The sequence below is a fragment of the Halichoeres trimaculatus genome, unplaced genomic scaffold (assembly GCF_033239565.1).
Source record: "Halichoeres trimaculatus isolate MK-OKI-2021-1 unplaced genomic scaffold, fHalTri1.1 fHalTri1_scaffold_21, whole genome shotgun sequence".
Taxonomy (NCBI): domain Eukaryota; kingdom Metazoa; phylum Chordata; class Actinopteri; order Labriformes; family Labridae; genus Halichoeres; species Halichoeres trimaculatus.
The window spans coordinates 1,279,450-1,300,209 of NW_027437199.1; the positions used below are offsets into that span (position 1 = coordinate 1,279,450).

A 20,760-nucleotide genomic window follows, 5' to 3' on the forward strand; every position below is an offset into this window, starting at 1 on the left:
AAAATCAATAATTTTTCGCAAAATTCTTAAATTTAAAAAAAAGTTTGTTTTTTGAAATTTCAGTTAATTTTTGCAAATTTTGATTTTTTTTTAATTCTTGACATTATTTTTTTATTTTTTAAACTTGTTGCAATTTCTTAAATTACATTGCAAATTTTGATTTTTTTTTATCTTTACATTATTTTTTTAAATTTTTTATGGTTGTTGGAATTTTTTTAAATAGCAAATTTTTTTGCAAATTTTGGATTTTTTTTTTAATTCTTTGCAGTATTTTATTATTTAATAAAATTTGTTGCAATTTTTTTCAAATTGCAAAAAATTTGAAATATTGGATTTTTTTTATTAGTTGCATTTTTTTTAATAACTTGCTGCAATTTTTTAAAATTGCAAACATTTTTCAAATTTTTTATTTTTTCCAAATTCAATGGTACTGATGCCCGGTATTGGTACTCTATGGTACCAATTTTTGGTACTTTTGTGTGTGTTAATGTGGTAACAATTATTAATTTGTTTGATAATAAAATCTTAGAGATTTTTAATTTAACATATTTATTTCTCAATAAATAAACTTGCAATGCTGTGTTCAAGTCCAGCATGGAAAATCACCTACTCTTCCACTCTCTCACAGTCACAAGGATGGGTTAAGGTACCTAAACATGGTACCGTTTGATTTTACGAGGATTGGTTCTTGGTACACTGCAAAAAACTGAAATCTCACCAAGTGTTTTTGTCTTATTTTGAGTAAAAAATGTGTTATTATACTTGATATGAGCAACATTCACCTGACTAGTTCAGAAGAAACAACTGCTTAAAATTTGAAAAATGTCTTGATTAAGTAACTTTTCTCTTGTTCAATTGGCAGAACTTTTTTACTTGTTAGAGTAATTCAGACCTCATTTTGTCTTTAAATAACATGAAACAAGACATTTTTCTGGACTGGTCAGGTGATTGTGGCTCATATAACCATGTATTTTTTTATGTTTACGCCTGTAATACACACGAAACGGCAGCTTCACGTCACTAAAAACGATGAGTTCTGATTTCTGGGATACTTATTTTTGAAGATACCCAGCTACGTGTGGAAAAGGCCAAAGTCTAAAAATACATTTTCTATTAAAAATAAGACAAAAACACTTGATAAGATCAGTGTTCCTAGCTGAAACAAAGCAATACCTTCACATTTCATCTTTAAACTGTTGTTGTGTAAACCAACTCCAGGTCTTCTTTCCTCAAACTTCTTGAAGACTCCTCGGTTGCTAGCATGCTAAGCTAATCAACTTGCATCTGCAAATATGCCACAAAACCAAAATAATGAGGTTAGAAAATGCAGTAAACTCCAAAAATCTTCACTGTTTGTTGATAATTCTTTACAGCTTTGCTTTCAGCCACCAGTTGTTGCATCAAACATCCATAAATGTTGTTTTAAAGGGCTGTTTCACACTTTTTTTTTCCCTTTGGAGCTCTAGCTTCTGTTTTCCCAACCCTTAAGTAAAAACGGTTTCAAGAAAAAGCAAAAGAAAGAATCTCTGAAATCCGTTCACAGTGAGGTTTTTGTATTACCAGGGACACTGCTTCTGGGAAGCTGCTGTTAAATTGTTTTTTAGGGCGAGTTTTCTATGCTTGGAGCAGAACAAATGAAATTCCTTTCACCTTCTTGTATTGTTGCAGCGGCAGCAATCTCAGAGACAAATATCTCAAAAGCTGACAAATAACACAAAACTATCTGCATGGTTTGATACCCAGCCTTAAAATGTGATTTTTTTTCCAATATGCTTAAAAAGAATTGAGTGAATCGACCTTTAAACACCGACGCATCAAAGCCGCCTTTGTGCGACACCTCATCTCGTCTCCTCTTACTTGTCACTAGCTTTAGAGCTGAGCTGTGAATCTGCTGCGGGGCGGGTACAGGTGCGCCTCCCCACTTCACAGACTCTATACTAGCAAACACTTTAGCTATGGCGTTAGCTACGGCTCAGTGGCCCTGAATGGGGACACGCTAACAGGCTAGGGCTGCAGTCCCAGAGCCCATTGATCTGTGCTGCTCGCTAATAACAGACAGCAGAGACTCCCCGGCTCTCTGGGGCCATTAGGATGCATGAGTGGGAACCGTGCTAAATGGGACAATACACAGAGGTGTGTACAAGGGTAAATACACTCCAGTTTATATAGAGAGGCGGATACACTGCAGGGGAGCTCCACGAGCACGTAATTCTTTTGGCTAACCTTGGAAATGCATTACTCGGCGTGTTTGTCTTTGCATGTGTGTACATACGTGTGTTTCCGCTTCAGCGTGACGGAGCTTTCTATATTTAGGGTCGTGCTGCTCGTTTCTGTGCCATTATCCAGACAAGCAGGGATCCCTGAGAGAAACACACACACACACACACACACACGTGTACGTCCACACACACATGCAGGCCGACATTCAATCTCCTGAACAGTGAGAGGAGAGAAATGGAGAGGCCTGTCTGCTCTCCATCCCTCTAAATGTTTAATGAACCATCCCTCTCCTCACCCATCATCTACTTTTTCTCACTTCATCCTTGTTTGCCTGTCTCCCTCTTCCTGCAGGCTAACAGACACCCCATATTGGTTCAGGATGAGGTTTGAATGCTGACGAGGAGGAAGGAGAGGAAGAGGAGGAGGAGGAAGGCTCATCTGCATCTGATTTCCTTTTATAACTCAGCCTCCCCCCTGCCTGCATCCCGCCTCACCAAACACATCATTTGTTCTCACAAAACTTTCTCTTGATGTCTGAAATTTTTGCAATTTGCGAGGCCTCTGATGGGACGGATCTGGGCTGAAAGCTTCTTCCGATTGGATGCCGGTTTGTGTGTTTTCACCGTAACCACGAGGGGAAAGCATGCAGCGGCGCCGATCCAGCTCCAAAGTGCTCGTAATGTAACTGGCAAATATTCCTGGCACTGGGAAGAGATGTGGAAATGCTGCGGTGCTGTTTGTGAACTCCAGCGTCACAGCTGTTCTTGTTTAGTCAACACGACGGAGCACAGCAGGATAAACTTAGCTTTATTAATCTACTGCACTCCTCCTTATCTGCTCTTTCTGAAGGTGCTGTTTTTATCTTCTACCTGTTGTGAATAAGCAGCTTTTACCTGTTTAACTGATCGGTTTCTGTCTGGTAATCTACTTGGGATTGATTGTTTTCAGGTTGAGCTCTTAATCTCCCTCGGCTCGTGGCTACACTTAAAAAATGAACACAAACTGGTACACAGACATTTCAGCAAAGGCTGATACAATTTCTTTAAGATTAAGATTAAAACAGTAAAATCCCAGAACAACTATCAAATATAACCACTATGACAAAGTTTCACAACGTGGATATCAAAATGATGTGCCATCATCTTCCAAACCCAATATGTGACTGTGAATATCACGACAGACTTGAGATTGGTCAAATGTCCCGTGTCTCAGCTTGAACTGTACTCATGTACGAGAAAGATCTGGGACTCATTCAAGAAAACTCAAAGACTCAGTCTATGGCTTGGACTTGGCACAGCAGACCTTGATTTGGACTATCAGCTTAAACTTGGAGAAGATGTTTTTTGTTTCCTTCCAAAAACTTCATAGGAGCCATTTTTCCTCAGCTCACCTGGATTAAAGTCATTCAGGAGCCAGGATATCTACTTTATCTTATCAATATAGACTAAAAAGTGGATAAACTTCTATAAGTAGTTCAAAGCTAGTGAAAAATTATCAAAATCAGGAGCTATTTTAAAACTTATATAAATGTTTATGTGATGTGTTTTTTTTCTTTTCAATAAATTTGCAAAAGAAATAAATAAAAAAACAACGATTTGCACAATTTTTGCAAGTAAAAAATTGCAACAAGTTCAAAAAATAAAAAATGCAAAGAATTGAAAAATCCAACCATTTGAAAAATTTTTGCAATTTAAAAAATTGCAACAAGTTAAAAATAAAAAAAGTTAAAAATTGAAAAAAAAAATACGATTTGAAAATTTCTTGCAATTTAAAAAAATTGCAACAAAAAAAACAAAAAAAATGCAATGAATTGAAACAAAATCAAATTAATCAAAATGTTTAGAATTTAAAAAAATTGCAACAAGATTAGAAAAAATAAATAAAAGAATTAAAAAAAGCTTTAAAGCTTTGCAAAAATTTACAGAAATTTTAAAAATGTTAACATTTTTTGAAATTTCAGAATTTTGAAAAAAATTAGTGAATTTTTTTAGAAAATGCAAGAAATAGAAACAAATGTATACATTTGCAAAATTTGCAAAAATTTTACAAGAATACCTGAATTTGAAAACATATATTGATAATACTCTTAGACTCATCTTTTGTTTTTGTTGTTTACTTATTTCTTGCCACATATCAGTCATGTATATTAATCCAGCACGTTGTCAGCTAAATGAATCCATCCACACAGAATTAAAATCAGTATTTTCTTCCAGATTAGTCTTTTTGTAGATGTAGTTATCTTCCCAGGGCTGTAAAACTTGAGCTGTTTTTGTCAATATCTTTAGTCATCAATACCCTCTGCAAGAAAAATAAGAATTATTTGACTCAATATTATTTTTTTAAAGCTACAAAGAGCCACTGCAAAGGAGTCACAGAGCCACAGGTTGAAGACCGTTGGACATGACTCTTGACTTGCTGATTCCTGACCAGATGAGAAGCTTGAATCAAACGTGTTTTTACAAATTCAACCTGCCACACTCTTATCTCCACAGCTGGTCCTTTTATCTGGATGTTTGACGACGTCTGCTGTAAGAAGATGGTTATTTTCTCTGATTTCTCTGATTCTGTGTTTCCTCTGAAGAGCCTTTAAACGCGTAAAACCTCTCAATCAGCTGTGAAAACACACACATTGTCCCAGACAAACGGCACAGCACAGTTGTGCTCGCGAGTGTGTCTAGGAGTGTGGGTGTATGCAAGCAAGCAAGCAAGCAAGCGCACTTCTACTCCCAGCCCCAGGACTTCAAATTATCCCGAGGCTCCTCCAAAACACACTTCAGAATTTTTGTCTGCTTTCCAAACTCATTACTTTAGCAGGGCAAATCAAACAGGGCGCGTTAAATGGAACTCAGACGTGAAGAGAGCCGAGAGTGTGGGGAAGAAGAGTGTGTGTGCACACGCCGTGGAGTGTGTGAGTGTGTGTGTTAATTAGAGGGATCCTGCTCTAATTAATGGCCTATGAATAGCCATGCTGGGTGAGGAGTCAAGGTTACACACCTGTGCCAAAGCTGACTCCTTCTCAGGGTCTATCAAATTTCACTTATTTAATGCAGATACAATATTGGCAGCTTCGCCTGCTGCCGAGCCAAGCGTCCAGTCAGGGTGTGTGTGTGTGTGTTTGTGTGTGTGTGAGGGAGACTATGTGTCCAACATGGATGATGTCAGAGCAATTAGAGAGCACATGAATCATCACTGGGGAGGTAATGACCTCGGAGCGCCACGGAGGAGAGTCTATTACTCCATCACGCCGGAGCGTGGCGTGTTACACATTATTTATGACTCATTTTCGACGTGATATCGTGACTTCGCCGCGCTCCTCGGTCACATTAATTTCCCATAATCCTCAAATTACTATTTTGTTGCAGCCTTTCAAATTTGCAAATTGAATCCACGCTAAAGCCACGAGCACATCTGAAGACTTTTTGGGCCAAAGCGGGCGTGAAAAGGAAATTTAATAAAGTGCTTTCACAGGTGATAGGTGTTGAGTATTTAGGTATCCTGGTTATATGAGGAGCAGAAAAAGATGCTTTGAGAAGACGAGATGACTTCAGGCGCCCTGGAGATGAAAGGTTGAGGTCTGAAGCAAGCTAACGTGAACCATGTGTGTGTTTGACTCTACGATCTCCAGAATCTGCAACCTCAACTCTCAGATTTGCTAAGTTGTTGCAGCTAACTGTACCCTCTGAGATGAAAATGTATCAACACTGAAAACCCAAAACCTTGGCTGAACAAAACGTATGAATCACTTTCTGAGTCACATGTCAAACGTTCAGGCGCCGGCACAAATCGAAGCAGAGTCAAAACAACACGGATCTCGTCATGACATCAGACTTTTACGATCCTGTGAGGCTAACGCTGCAGGACAGACGCTTCTCTTCCAGCGCGGTTGATGAAAAGCTGGAAACCCAAATGTTTCAGGCCTCTGACATTTCTACATGCAGTGACTTTCTCTGGAAACCTCCGAGCCCTGGATGGAGACCAGAGGCTGCTCATTCACAGGGTTTGAAGAGTCTGTGAGGATGATGTGAAATCAAACTGTCTTCTCTCATCACTTGACATTCAGAAAGTTGGATCTGGAGCTTTCTGACGAGCTGCCTACATTACGGTTTGATACCGTCTTTCTCAGCGCCTCTGGGCCTCCGCTGGAATCTGCTACGACTGCTGTGAATCAAATCTGAGAGCGGCTGCTGACTCCATGAGGGGAAGAGCTGCGGGAGGTGAGAGGTTCATACTAACAAGACAATTTGTAACACTTTAAAGGGCTATTCCACCACGATCCTGGGACTTATCATTGAAGTTCTAACTATTTGTACATCTTCTGGGGTCTTGATGATGGTAGGTTTGGCTACGGTTAGGTACTGTTTCAACTTTACGTTCTCTATTTTTAATATATTATATCACAATGTGTTTTATAATGTGGATAAAGTGCTGTTTTTTTTATTTTCTTTTATGATTTAATGCATTTTATCAACTGCAGTGCTCAAGTCATCTGCCTCAGAGACTACAGTTGAAAATTAGCCAACTTGGCTAATCCGGTATATTTACAGAAATGTTTTTCAATGTGTATTTTCTCTGTATGTTAGACCAATAAACTGAACTAAACTAAGAAAAGCAACCTTTAGCATCGCGTTTCTATGTTGGGGAGAATCCAGAGCCGTGCACCTGACTTGGCGTGTTAGCACAAGCTAATCACAGGTATTTGAAACACACCTGGTAAGCAGAAAGCTAACTCTCATTGCTCTTTGTCCCGTGCTGCTCTTCAAGTTCTTGAAAGCAAGTATAAGTCGAAAGTCGAAAAAGCTTTATCTGTTTGGAGTTTTGTTTCACTTTGGTTGTGTGTTTTTTTTTTTTTTTTTTCTGTGCTACATCAGCTATCGCACTGTGATTGGCTGATGTAACCACTATGGGTGCACCGGTATGAAACTTCTGGCCGATACTGATGCCAAAATCTTAATATTTCTGTAATGGCCGATAAACAATATTTACCGATATCAATATTGGTAACAAAAACAAAAAAGCTGCGTTGACACAGATGATGTTTCAAGGTAGTTCAGAGAGATTAGCTTAGATTAGATTAGATCAAATTTAATGTCCTTTACAGGAAATTTGTCTTAGACAGCAGTACTACTGCCTTAGGACGCAGAATTATAAAAAAACAAAATACTAGACACATACAACAGTAACATAAGCAAGAGGTCGGTGGGCAAGCATGGCCAGAAGTTATTGCATAAGGATGTTAAAGTGCAGTGCTCGTCACAATACGCCGTGAAGATAAGCAGAAACAAGTTCAAAACCCAGTTTTGACGATAAAAACGAAATACGGGTAAAAGTCGGATACAAACAGCTCGGCGCAAGGGCGGCGCGATCGTGAGATAAGACGACCATGGAGAGGACCAAAGGACAGAGCGAACGAGCCAAAAATGATTAAAAAAGTACCTTTTGTCTGTTTTTTGGATTAAAAACAGGAAGAGAGAGTTCAAGAAGAGAGTCCACTCTTCTTAGGTAGTTTTGGTGTTTACGTAGTCAGAGAAAACAAGATTATTTGGGTTTAAAAGATCGTTCAAGATGCTCTGAAAACGGCTGGCAGCCAATGAGTAAATATCGGCCAAAACTGATATTGATACTGATATATCGTGCACCCCTAGTAACCAAGCTTGGTCTCCTCCCAGAAACGACCAGAAACAACCAAAAAACATCAATATCCAGGCTGAGGAGAGGGTTTAAGGCAGACACAGATACTGACACATGTAAAGAAGCCCTTCTGATTGACACACTCACCACGGACCAATCCACATCAAGCCAGGGTATGACGTAGCTTATGTGAGCCGATGCTTCTAAGAAACAATAGATGAACAACTACTGAATCAGGAGAAACAGCTGTGAAAAAGGCGTTAGATGACAGCTTCCGTTTTTATAAATTTAACTTAAGAATCAAAGGAACGCTGACAAGTACGAAAGTCTGCTGACGTCACGTCTGCTCCCACAGCTCCCGCCGAGTGAAATCGTTGGTGAAGCCTGGCAAGATGGACCTGCAAGAGTTCAGAAACTGAATCAGGCAGGTCCGTCTGCTCTGCAAGGTTAGCAGACTCTACCTTTAAGTAATTTCAGTGCAGCTGTAAAACTCTTGCACCTAATCGTCGCATTAACTCTTGGACACAAGAGGAAGAGTAAACAAAGTCTTTAAAGCATCATTACTCCTCAGGAACCAACGTCCTGAACCTACATCCCTCAAACAACAAACCGAAGATGGAGCTGCGGTAGGAGATAACTGTGCTTAAGCGTTTCCCACTTTCTGTAGCGGTGTAAGAATTTCAGCACCGACACGGCGAGTACGCCGCTCTCCATTTCCAGTGCGTGTGTGTGTTTGAACAAAGAGAGCATTCCCTCGCCAACGGATCAATACCCCGGATCCATTCTGGTTTGTTAAGAGTAATAGGCATGGATTTGTGGAGAGAGGAGTAGGGAGGCTGATGTAGCCGGGCTGCACCGGACCCATTTACTCCTCAGCCCCGGCTAACAGGGTTCCTCCAGCCTCCCAAACACTTTGTGCTGCCGTCACCGCGCCGTATATACGCCGGAAGAAAAATTACCCCCATTATGTAATCTCTATAATGATTCCTATTGAGAAAGCAGAGGCTACAACGGCGGTACAGTAAATTACACTAAACACCATTACTCTTGACAGCTCCTTCTGAGTGTGTGTGTGCACGTCTGTGTTTGTGTGTGAGTGATTGAGTGTGTGAGAGTCGCTCTCACGGTGAAATTAAACTGGGGCTCAGGTGAGAAACAGAGCACAGAGAGAAGGAGAAGAAGAGGAGGAGGAAGGAGGAGGAGGAGAGGTGGCGGTGAGGAGTTAAACACCCTGAGGAGTTTGCAGACGATGTAGAATAAGCCTGTCTGGGCTAAAGAGGAAACGGCGGCGGCGGCGGCGTGGAGGGGAGGGGGGGTGGAGAAAGAGAAAGGGAACAGAGGGAGCTGACAGGGAGATTGAGAGATGGGGAGATTGATGGCATGTAATGATGAAACGGATGGAGGACGAGACAAGAGAGACACGCACGTCAGAGGCCATTACTCATCGGCGGCGCACACTCAGACACACACAAACAGAGCAAACGCCACCCAAGGGTGCCGCAGGAACTGTCTACCACCCGCCTCTCTCTGTTCCTTTCACCTTTCTTCCTTTCCTTCCGTCGCCGCCTCCATCTTTCACTTCTCCCCGGTCTCTCTTGAGATTCACATCATTCACATCAGATCTGATCCATCAGCACGCTGTGAAAGCTGTTTATATCATTTACATTTCAAGAGGAGCAGCGACGGACACGATATTACAGGCTGATGAATTATTGGACGGCTTTCATCGATCTGAGCTGACACTTTCTTCCTCTGAGCTTCCTTTAAAGGCTTTTCACTGTAACTTACACCTGGTAATGGAAGTTAACCGTACGCAAACACTTTTTTCTATCCTAGAAAGCATCTGTACTGCAGTACTTTGATTTTGCATGAAGAGAATGTAAGCAACTTGTTTAGCTTTCATGATTTATTATCCACACAATTCCTGAACTATACAACAAAACTTCTTTCACATTTGAACTTTTGGGGCAGGGGTCTGCAACCTTCACTTTCATAGGCGCCATTTTTCCTCAGCTCACCTGGATTAAAGTCATTCAGGAGACACAAAATCTACTTTATCTTCACAATAAAGATAATAAAGTGGATAAAACTCAATGACATAGTTAAAATCTAGTGAATAATTCTCTAAACAAGAAGATTTTGGAATTTATTAAACTTAATATGTTAATTTTATATTACTCTTTTTTTATTTTTAATGAATTTACAAAAAAAAAAAAAAAAAAAAAAAAAAGGTTAAAATTTTACAAAAATTAATTAAAAGGTAAAAGAATTCATAAATATTTTCAAAATTTAACCAACATTGAAAAAAGAAATAAAAATTTAAAAGTTACAAAAATAAATTGTTATAAATTAAAAATAAATTAAAAAGCTGACATTTAAAAAGTTTGCAAAAATTTCATTAAATTAAAAAGTACAAAAAACCTTAATAATGCTAGAGAATTTAGACATTTCAAAACATATTAAATTGTGTCATTTTAGAACTTATTAAATTGTATTTTTGATGTCCTTTTATTTTTAATTCATTTGCAGAAAAAGTAAAAACTGCAAAAATTAATAAAAAATTTAAAAGTTTTAATAAATGTTTTCAAAAAATGAACAAACATTGAAAAAAAATAGAAATAAATATATAAATTCAATAAATTTAGAAAAATTAAAAATCTGAGATTTTTCCACATTTTTGGAAATAAATAAAAAAAATACAGAAAAAAACAATAATTTAGATCATTTTGAAATTTCAAAACTTTGCAAAAAAATTCAAAATTTTTTGAAAGAACACCTGAATTTTATATTTACCAATAACAAAACTAAACTCACTTTTTTTTTTTTTGTTTGCTAATGTCTTTCCGCTTATCAGACATGTATATCCAGCCGACACGTTGTCAGTTAAATAAATCTGTGAACCTCATTGTGCCTCATCTCTTCCTTCCTGCAGAATAAAAGTCCTTCAGATCCACGCAGGCACACGCTCGCTTATTCTGCTGACTCAGATTTTGCAAAGCTGCATTTAGCGCCTCATTCTGTCAAATCGCTGTGGACTAATAAAAATGATAAATCTGTTACCGTCCTCAAACAAAGGAGTCTCTACAGTCCTAAAGAACTATTATCTTTACCTTCCTGCACAGGATAATAAATCATTAGGATCCTGATGCACGAGATAAAATACAGAAACTTTAAGACTTTGGGAGCTGTGAGATCTAACTCTCTGAGAGGAGCTGCTGTGCTAAACCAGTTATTTTGATGCTTCATCATTTCAACACTTTACTCTGTTTCCACTGGTTTTGTCTGAGTTAAAAGTGACTTTGTATCAGAGACACAGGAAGTCATTAAAAGGTGGTCTTTCCTGCAGATGAAACCGTCTTGTTTGCTTGTAAAAGTCTGGAGCAGCTGCTCTGGATGGCACACTGAGTGTGCTGTAATTAATCAGCGGCTCTGAATCTTTATAATTCATGATGAGACATGTTAATAAATATGTGGTTGTGACACTAAGCATCAGAAAAGCAGCTGTAGGTAAAATGATCTGGTTTGTTGTGTCGTACTTGACTCCTCGCCTCGCCACTTATTGCGAATGATGCGATTAAACCGTGTCAGACTCGCAGGTCTTCGTCTGCTCACCTGTGTGTGTTTTAGAGTTTTGACCCGTTTAATAGAGCAACATTTCCCATAATGAGCACCCAGGGGACTCGTTGCCTCTCGGAAAGGTCTGCAAAGACTCCTGGGATACCTCTGATGCTCATGTGAGATAAGAGACGCCCGTATCCGCAGCAGCGCTATCAGCTGTGCTCCAAGGTTTCTCATTCATGAAACAGTTGTAAAGAGTTCCTTCAGAAACCCACAGCCGACCACGCAGCGTACAACACACGCTACAAGGCTGCTTCCTGACAAAGGCTGAAGGTTACCTTAAAACAGCCGCAGAAGGGTTCTCTGAGACAGACGCACAAAAATACAGGTGCCTCAAGGTGACACGGGGTGCCCTAAGAGATGCAGAGCAACTTTTTTAACATATAATGAGACGTTCCTTCAAAACAAGAGGAAGCCACCTTCTGTTAGCGCTGTAGGGTACCTCAAAACAACCAATTAAAACACTCTGGACCAGGGGTGGCCAATGTGGCTCTTTGATCCATTCATAAAAATATTTATACAGTTAAGAGAAGTGATGTGCTGATCAATCTAAAATACTGATTTACCGACCAACGTTGAGATCAATTGTTGTTGATCAATGATTGGGTGTACAGATTGATACTTAAGTTTCAGTTTCTCTTCTCTAGTACAAATTCAAACACACAAACACAATAAATCTTGCTTTGAAAGTTGGACCTTAAAACATCTGCTTTAGGGTCACAAAACAAGACAGTGAAAGGAAAGTTGAAACATCAACCGTGAGTATCTAAAAACAGCCAATCAGGGGTACCCTAACACAGTTACCAATGCATGTTTGCAGTAAATACCCACAGTTGCCTCAAAAATCTCTTGAAACTGCTGAGTCAGGGTCTAAACAGTCACTCAAGGATTTCTAGAAACAGATGCACAAAAAGGAAAGGTACCAAAAGGCAAACTACAGGAGCTACTAAGAAGAGTCTTTTACAAATGTGGAGATATTATTTTATAAGAGGAAGTTGCTTTCTAATGACTTGATGGGGTACCCCAAAACATCGAATGAAATGTATTTCAAAACATTTTTAACTTTGAAACATCATCAAATATCAACATTGGCAAGTTAATCCAAGGTAAGGTAAAAAACTACAGTGGGTACCTCAAAACAGCAAATCAAGGGTACCTTTAAACAGATGCTGAGGCAGGTTTGCAGAAAAAAAAGGAAGCAGGGTAGATTGAATTGAAACAAAAAGGAAAGGTACTGAAATGTCTAAATCTATAAAAATCTATATCACATTATGAGACGTTCTTTAATAACAAGATGAAGCCACATTCTAACAGCTTGAGGGGGTACCCCAAACATTTCAGATCTTAAAACATCATCAGATGTTTGCATCAATGAGTCAATCAAAGGTAAAGTACAACGCTACAGTGGGTAGCTCAAAACAGCTAATCAGGGGTTGCCAAGTCACGTTTGCAGGGGATACCCAAAGATACAGAAGAAAGGTGAAATGTCGCCAAAAAAACGGTCATCAAAGGGTTCCTTTACAGTCTGGGATGGTTTGGCCCAGTTAAGCCTGATCCAGTTTGCGTTTCCACAGCAAACTGTGCCCTCTAGTGGTAGGCGGCGTGTAAGCTGGATGCCAAAAGCCGCAGCTGTTAAACAATAGCGTGAGGCCGTAGCAGCGCTACACAGTTTACCCCGCTAATAAATCCAACGAAGAAGAAAAACGCGACACAGTAAACAAAGAGCAACGATGAAGACATGCAGCATTTCGTCCTCTCTGTGATTGACATGTAGCTCTTTGATACAAAGAACAATCAACGAAAGGGTCCCAAAAAGTGGGACGGCTCGTCTCAGTTATTTGGAGATCTGTCCCGGGATAAATCAGTGGAAACGCCACAAAATGCGCGCTGTATCGAGATGAAACCGAACCGGGCTGCTTGACAGAAACGCAGCATTTTTAACGCATTATGAGATGTTCCTTTGATTAAAGAGAAAGCCAACTTCTAACAGCTCTTTGGGGTACCTGAAAACAGCCAATTAAAGGTTTGTTTAAACAATTCAAACATTAAATATTATCAATGTTTACATCAACAAGTTCATGAAGGGAAAGGTAAAACAGCCAAGAAGAGTACCCCCTTAAAACAAGCATTAAAGTTACCTAAAATCTGATGAACAGAATATCTTTACAGCGATGCTTATACAAGCTTCACTTTTCAATACAAAGAGTCTCCTCTACTCGTGTTGGCAGTTTGTCTGACAAACATCACTCAACATCGCGTTAACTCACTTAAAGAGCTGCTAATCTCTGCCCACGTCTTAATGAACCCTGAAATGGCGTTCAGAGCAACGCTGAACGCTCCATCAGCCTGCAAACCGCCCTGAGCCCGACCCTGCCAAACACTTCTGGGATGAACTGAAATGTCTTATTGCCTGAAGTTAGTTGGTGGTGTGAGGACAAAATTGGAAAGTCCCTGCAGCCAAAGTTCCCAAAAGCTGCAGAGAAGCCGTCCAGAAGTGAGAAGAGTAATGCTCTTTGGATTAGATGTCCAATAATCACATATTGGAGTTAAAAGTTCAGGTGTCCACGTACTTTAGGCCGTTTCTACACCACTCCAGGCACTCCTGTTAAACAACTTGTTTTCATTTGGGAAGCATTGACCTGGTCTGATATAATCCAGGTACGTCTGTGTGCGTTAAGCTGGTTGGATGTTCAACACACACCCAGAGTGGACGCCGTGCTGCCTGTCTGCTGCTGTGTAGGCCGTTTCCAACGAGCCCTTCTCTCCACTAAGCTGCATTCACTAAACATCTGCTTAACATCCCGCACACACACCGCTTAATACAATGAGCCGATATGCTGAGCGACGGAGTGTGTGCCGTCCTCTCCCTTCCTCTCCCCGTGGAGGCTTCAAATGCATCACGCCTAATCAGAGAGGGAGGCTCAGCTCGTACCGCCGGCTAGTGCTGCATGCTAATCCTCAGCAGATGAAGACGCTAAGCTAAGCGCAGGCTGACAGCCATGTGGTGGGAATGGCAAAGGAGGCTAATGCTAACTGCAGTGTCACAGCTCCCTCCTGCCTTCGTCTCACACAAGCACACACGCCTCGGAGCTCTATGCGTTTGGGGTATTTGTTGTCAAAGAGTGTTTCGTGACTTAGCGCGTGTGTGCACAGAGACTAGCCAACGACAGCTGCATTAAAAGCCTTCAACGTCAGCGCGGCCAGCTGAGATTTGATTTGGCTGTGAGCATCTGTGTGTGTTTCAGCGCCTACGGGTGTGTGCGTGTGAGGGAATTTGACAATAATACTAACAAGCGCCCAGAGCCAGGCAAATGTGGGAAGCGAGACAACCTTTCAGAATAAAGTTAGCTTGGAGTTCAGTGAGTTGTTGTGATTGTTGTTGTTTAGCAGCAGAGGTTAGACAGGGCCATGGACGCCTCATTAAAACCTCTGGAACTCTCCTCATTAGTGAGTGTCTCTTCATTGTATGGCTGCTAACGCTAACTGCTAACACAGGAATGATGTGTGAGCGGTTTGGGCCCGGTTTTAACACACTTGTGAGTAGGTAAACACAGCCATCCATCCGTTAAGTGTGTCAGAACATCTGTGTGCCCGCCTTAAGATTTGGAGAGGAAAACCACCTGCCTCCAGGGGATCATAGCGGTTACACGCACACTCGCAGACACACTAACCGGCTATGGTTGTGTGAAAGCACCCCAGAGAACCACAAAAAAGGCTGTAATGTCTGCCGGTCAGAAAAAAGCACTTACAAAGAGCTGCCTGCCAATCTCAGCCAACCACAGCCGCTGTAATGCCCACTGCTGTGCCCACTCTCTGTCAATCACATTTTCCCACCCCACCCACCGCCTGACAACCTGCAAAACGTCTCGCAGCACTCGGCCAGCAGTCCTAATTACAACCACTACTGCCAACTGCAAAACACTAACCCTCCGCCGACTGAAACCACAGCTCCACATAATGCAAACTGCCTCCAGGGCTGCAGATCCAAAGAAATATGAACCCAAGTCCGGGACATGAAAAAAGCCCTCTCCTCACCTCGCTTCCTCACTTCCCCTCTGACACATAACATCCCATTAACGAGGTGTCACCACTAATATTTAGGACGTTAATTTGCGCCGCTCCTGAAGCCGCTTTGATCCAAACAGAGTGTGACAACTTTAATGACTAAACAAAACAGAGGACAAACAAACCTAAAGACCTGCTGCTAAATCATGGCGGGGTAGGTCTGCGGGGAGACAGCTTTTGAAGTGGAGGGAAAACAACAAAAGGAAGCTTTTTATGTGGCCGCGCCATCATTACGCCAGGCGAGGTGAGGCACAGGCCTAATTAGGGGCTGGGATTGATTGAAGTGGTGTTCTTCTTCTACATTCAGACTTGTACAGGGAATAAAAGCGGAGAAACATGAGGGAAAAGGGGCAATTTAAAAGGTAGGATTTGAGTGTTGTGTTGTGCGACAATTTCAAATTCGGCTTCCTCTGCTGTCGGAAACCTCATTAGCAGGTAAATTTCCCTGAAGAATGTGAGTCATTAAACTTAAAGAGCAAAATTATATCTGAGACCTTGTTCCCAGGAACTGGGAGCACATTTTGAAGTGGACATACGTCTGGAAAAGAGTCCCAAATATCTGCCTCTGCTAACGGCCAGCAGGGGGCGACCTCTTAGCATTTAGCATTTAGCTTCAGTTAGGCTCTACTCTCGGGTTCAGTTATGGCATCTACAGGCTCCAAATAACTTGAGATGTTGAGGCCAAAGTATGAAACTCAGAGTCTAGACATCCTCGTGGAATTAGCTTGTGATGCTAACGCAGCTAGGTTCAAGTTTTATACACAATCTGTGCTATCTTTGTTAGTTGTCTTTTTCTGTGCAGCGAGATATTAAAGTCTCTGAGGTTAATATGCTTTTGCTTTTCAAAACCCATCAGAGAACCAGTGGTCCCATTTTGCAAGTGCTAAATAAATTACCGTAATTCTTCAACTATTTGGGCAAGAGAAAAAAATCAAACAGCTCCTGAAAGAAGAAAAACAAGCTGTACAAAGACATCTGTGGCATTATGGTAATGGGTAGGAATCAGCGTGCAGCAATGCTCCAATCACAGGCAATAACTGTTCCAAGCTATTAATTACCGTAACTCTTCAACTATTTGGGCAAGAGAAAAAAATCAACCAGCTCCCTAAAGAAGAAAAGAGAAGTACGTTGACAGCTGTGGTGTTACGGTAATGGATAAGAATCAGTGTGCAATGATTCTCTAATCACAGGCGATAACTGTTCCAAGCTGTTATTTACCGTAACTCTCCAACTATTTGGGCAAGAGAAAAAAAATTTAAACAGCTCCTTTAAGAAGAAAAGATAAGCCTTACGATGACATCAGTGGTATTACAGTAATGGATAAGAATCAGCATGCTAGGATGCTCCTATCACAGTCGATTAGTGTTCCAAGCTGCTCACATTACCGTAACTCTTCTATTATTTGAGCAAGAGAAAAATTTAAACAGCTCCTTAAAGAAGGCATTACAGTAACGGATAGGAATCAGCATACAACAATGCTCCAATCACAGGCAATAACTGTTTCAAGCTGTTTTCATTACCGTAACTCTTATATTATTGGGGCAAGTGAAAAATTCAAACAGTCAAAGAAGCCTGCATGATATGTTAGTGATTTAAATTAAGGTGGATTATCTATGGATACAAAACAGCAATATGCAATACAGTGGTGGGCAAACAACCAATCAAGTGACTGCAAAACAATGCAACCACAATAGCCTAATCAACAACCAATAGGAGGCCTGGATTCCAGTCTGAATAGAGTGATCTCTCTTTAAAGGATCAGTCTGCAGTAATCAGAATAACTGACATAAGTGACATCTTATTCCTTCCCTTCTAATCAAGCCTATTCTTCCAAATGACACTATAATCTACGTACTGCACCTTTAACCCCTTTCAAAATGTCCAGGTTGATGTCAAACACAATTCAGGATTTCGCACATTGTGAAGTTTAAACACTAACCTTCTGCTGGCATCCATAGCCGCCGTGGCTGAAGCTTCATGATTACAATTAGCATTAGCTTTGAGGTTAGAGGAATCAATTAACTTGTCAGTGCAAGCGCTGACAAGATGGATTCAGGGTTAATTTAGGTTATTCAAAGACAGGAGCATATTGATGAATACACGCAGCAAGAAAAATCTCTCTAAAACACCAAACGTCTGTTTCCAACCCCCGCAGCCGCAGCACCTCATCCTTTCTTCCTCCCTCCCTCTCATCTCGCACTCCTTCCCTTCCTTCTTCTAAAACCCGGTTATTCTTGAGAGCTGGTGGCTCCTGTCAGCTCCCACCAGCACTTGCCTCTAAATGACAGAGGTAACCCTCTTATATGAGCAGCCACCGCTAAAAGCATGTCATTTTCTCCTGCTAATGTCAAGTGGGAACAGATCAGAACAGGCAGGGGGAGTTAATAACACTGCGTTCTCTCCTCTCACCCATCTCCCGGGTGCTCCTGCTACCGTGAACTCAAACTTCCTGTGTGACCCCCGTCGTTGTGAATAGCAAGTAATCACCTGGGTTGACCCGCTCCTCCAGCTCCATCTGAATCCCACCGTCTCCTAAAAAGCGCTGAGTCATGACAGAGGAGTAGGACGGCGCCGCGGGGCATTGACATATTTCCTTTCTAACATTCTCTCCAGCCTTCGTTTCAACTCCTCATACCTCTTAACGTACGCTGCCTTTGTTACGTCCCCGCTCCTATAGATGTTCCTCAGACAAACCCGCTGCTCGCTGTAATTACCCTGTAGATATATGAGCCGCTCATTCCACATTGACTGACTTTTCCTATTGATCTATACATCAGCGGGCTGTTCAACAACCTCGACAGAACTACTGGCAGTTTGATTGCCCTATTCAGACAGGTTTCACCGCAATCAAGCCGCCGAACACTTTAAACGCTGATTAAAATCAAGGTAAAGCGGGATTCATGTGAAAACACTGAGATCACAATTTCTGAAGCTGATATGGAAGTCCTTGAAAAGCTAGACTGATGAAGTTCAGTTTCCAAACAGTCATAATATAGTGATAAAAACCCCCGACTGAGGGATGTATCACAACTGTTATATAGGGAAGCTAATGTTTGCTGCTAAAAATGTGTTTTTTGATAAATACCCCTGGCTGCTTGGGCCAAATCGTAAAACATACATGATATACTTTGGAAAAACAAACCTTTTGGCTTTTTAGACATTATTATTAAGAAAAGAAAACCCAAATTACATTTTTTTAATTGAATTTCTGCAAATACTGAGTCTCGATCTGATATTTGAGTTCGCTAAGCTATATTAGCTGCTTGATGCGATCACTGATCCGATACTTGAGATCAGGCAATCCCTTGTCACATTTCAATGTTCCTAGAGATGAATTAGCATGCTTTGCTAAAATTCTAGCCTAAGTCACAGCTAGCTGGGATTGTAGCGACATTCAAAATGCAAACTGTCTTGCCTCTGAGTCTTTTGTTGTTGTTGTTATTTTGACCTCAATTGCCTCCTCTGGGCCTCTATACGTGTGTGTCAGTGTCTGTGTCTGCCTCAACCCCCTCCTCAGCCTGAATGTTGATGTTTTGGTTGTTTCGGGACGTTTCTGGGCGGAGAGTAAGCGTGGTTACAGCAGCAAATCTCAGCATGCCCTGTGCGTAAGTGATTTTGCATGTTGAAAAGCAAGTGGAGGAGGCTAATCAGAGCAGCTGCGTTAGCGGATGTAGCACGGCGGAAGAAAAACAACCAAAGACAATGGAGCTCTAAATAGATAAAGCTTTTTCCTAAATGAGGGTGAAGCTTGGCTTGACTTTCTAACAGCATGGGTTAAATAGGACCAAAAAGATGCTGGGGATAGAGCAAAGAAAGATCAAACCCATCTTGGCGTGTGGTAATATTAGTCAATACGTTTTTTTAAATGTATTTTATTTGATTTTTTTTTTTTTAATTATATCTATTTATTTATTTTTCTGTATTTATCTATTGGTTTATTTATTGATTTAACTAAGTTATTCCTAATTTAACTACATTTTTTTTCTATTTTATTTTGGTTTATTTGTTTATTTATTTATCTATTTTTTTATTCTACCAAGTTTTTTCCAATTACCTTATCAACAACAATTTTCTTTCTTTTATTTATGTCCGACAATATTTTTGCTTAAAGTACACAGCCATCTGGGGTGGAGATTTGCAGCACAGGATGAAGAGTGTTGCGAATTAGCTTTCTGCTAACCAGGTATGTATCAAATACCCATGACTAGCTTGAGCTAACATGCTAAGTCAGGTGCACTGCTCCTAAGTCTCTCCCACGTAGAAACATGATGCTACAGGTAGTTTCTGGGCCGGAGAGTGCGTTCATGTTGTCACAGTTGGAGGCTGTGGGTGTGTGCTATCGCTGGCACTGAGCCCAGAAGGAGGAGCTTAGTTTGAATTCATGTTTACTAACAACAACAAAAACTCCTGCAGGCCTTTCCTTTAAGGAGCTGCTTTGTAATTGGTCGTTTAAAGAACACTTGTAAGATAGGAGCACTGGTGCTTCGATGAGTTTTAAAGGAAGTGTTACGAAGCTAAACAAAGGGACGCCATTTTTGGAAAGTGGCAAAAAGGTTAAGCTTAGGCACCTGGTTTTACACATAACTCTCTGCCTTTATAAAATTAACAAAGAGATAAGCTGTATGGTAAAAAACTGTTTCCTAATCCAGGCTGTAAATATGTTGAATCGTGTTGAAAATCTGTGTTTTTTAATATAGGTGTTAATGAGGATTTCTTTGCTTTTTGAGTCAGCCTCAAGTGGTCACTGAGGGAACTGCAGCTTCACGTTTCATTACTAAAAAGAGGATTGAACATGACTTTGTCATTGCTGCCTTGTTAGTGCTGAAAATCAGCCAACACCAGACATTTCCAATCTGTCCTGCTGTTAAATCCACCGAAAACAGAACATAGCAGCAATCTCTATGATTCTTTTTAACGAGCAAATTTCCCCACATTTAATCATTCCTAGGGTGCCGCTTCGATAGTATTCACACAAAATCGTAGGATTTTCTCATTTCATAGACAGAACCATCAGATTCCACACCATTTAAGGGGAAAAAACACTTTAGTGATGATACACACCAGATCAAAACAACATCCTTTATGCTGATGAGAGGAATAAACCCAGCTTCCCACAGTGCATTGCTTGAGCTGCCTCTAAAAGAGGCTGAGGCTGTTTCATCCATAACCAACAGAGCCATCAGCGGGGAGAAACGGCGTCTCTCTGTATTCCACTCATGCCCCCCTCCT

At 40.7% G+C, this 20,760-nt stretch overlaps 1 protein-coding gene across 24 annotated transcripts in view; it reads right to left on the bottom strand.

Moving 5' to 3' along the window:
* The window catches only part of celf2 (cugbp, Elav-like family member 2), a 293,462-nt gene that overhangs the window by 139,044 nt on the left and 133,658 nt on the right, over positions 1-20,760 (bottom strand). The gene's annotated exons all lie outside the window — the stretch shown is intronic.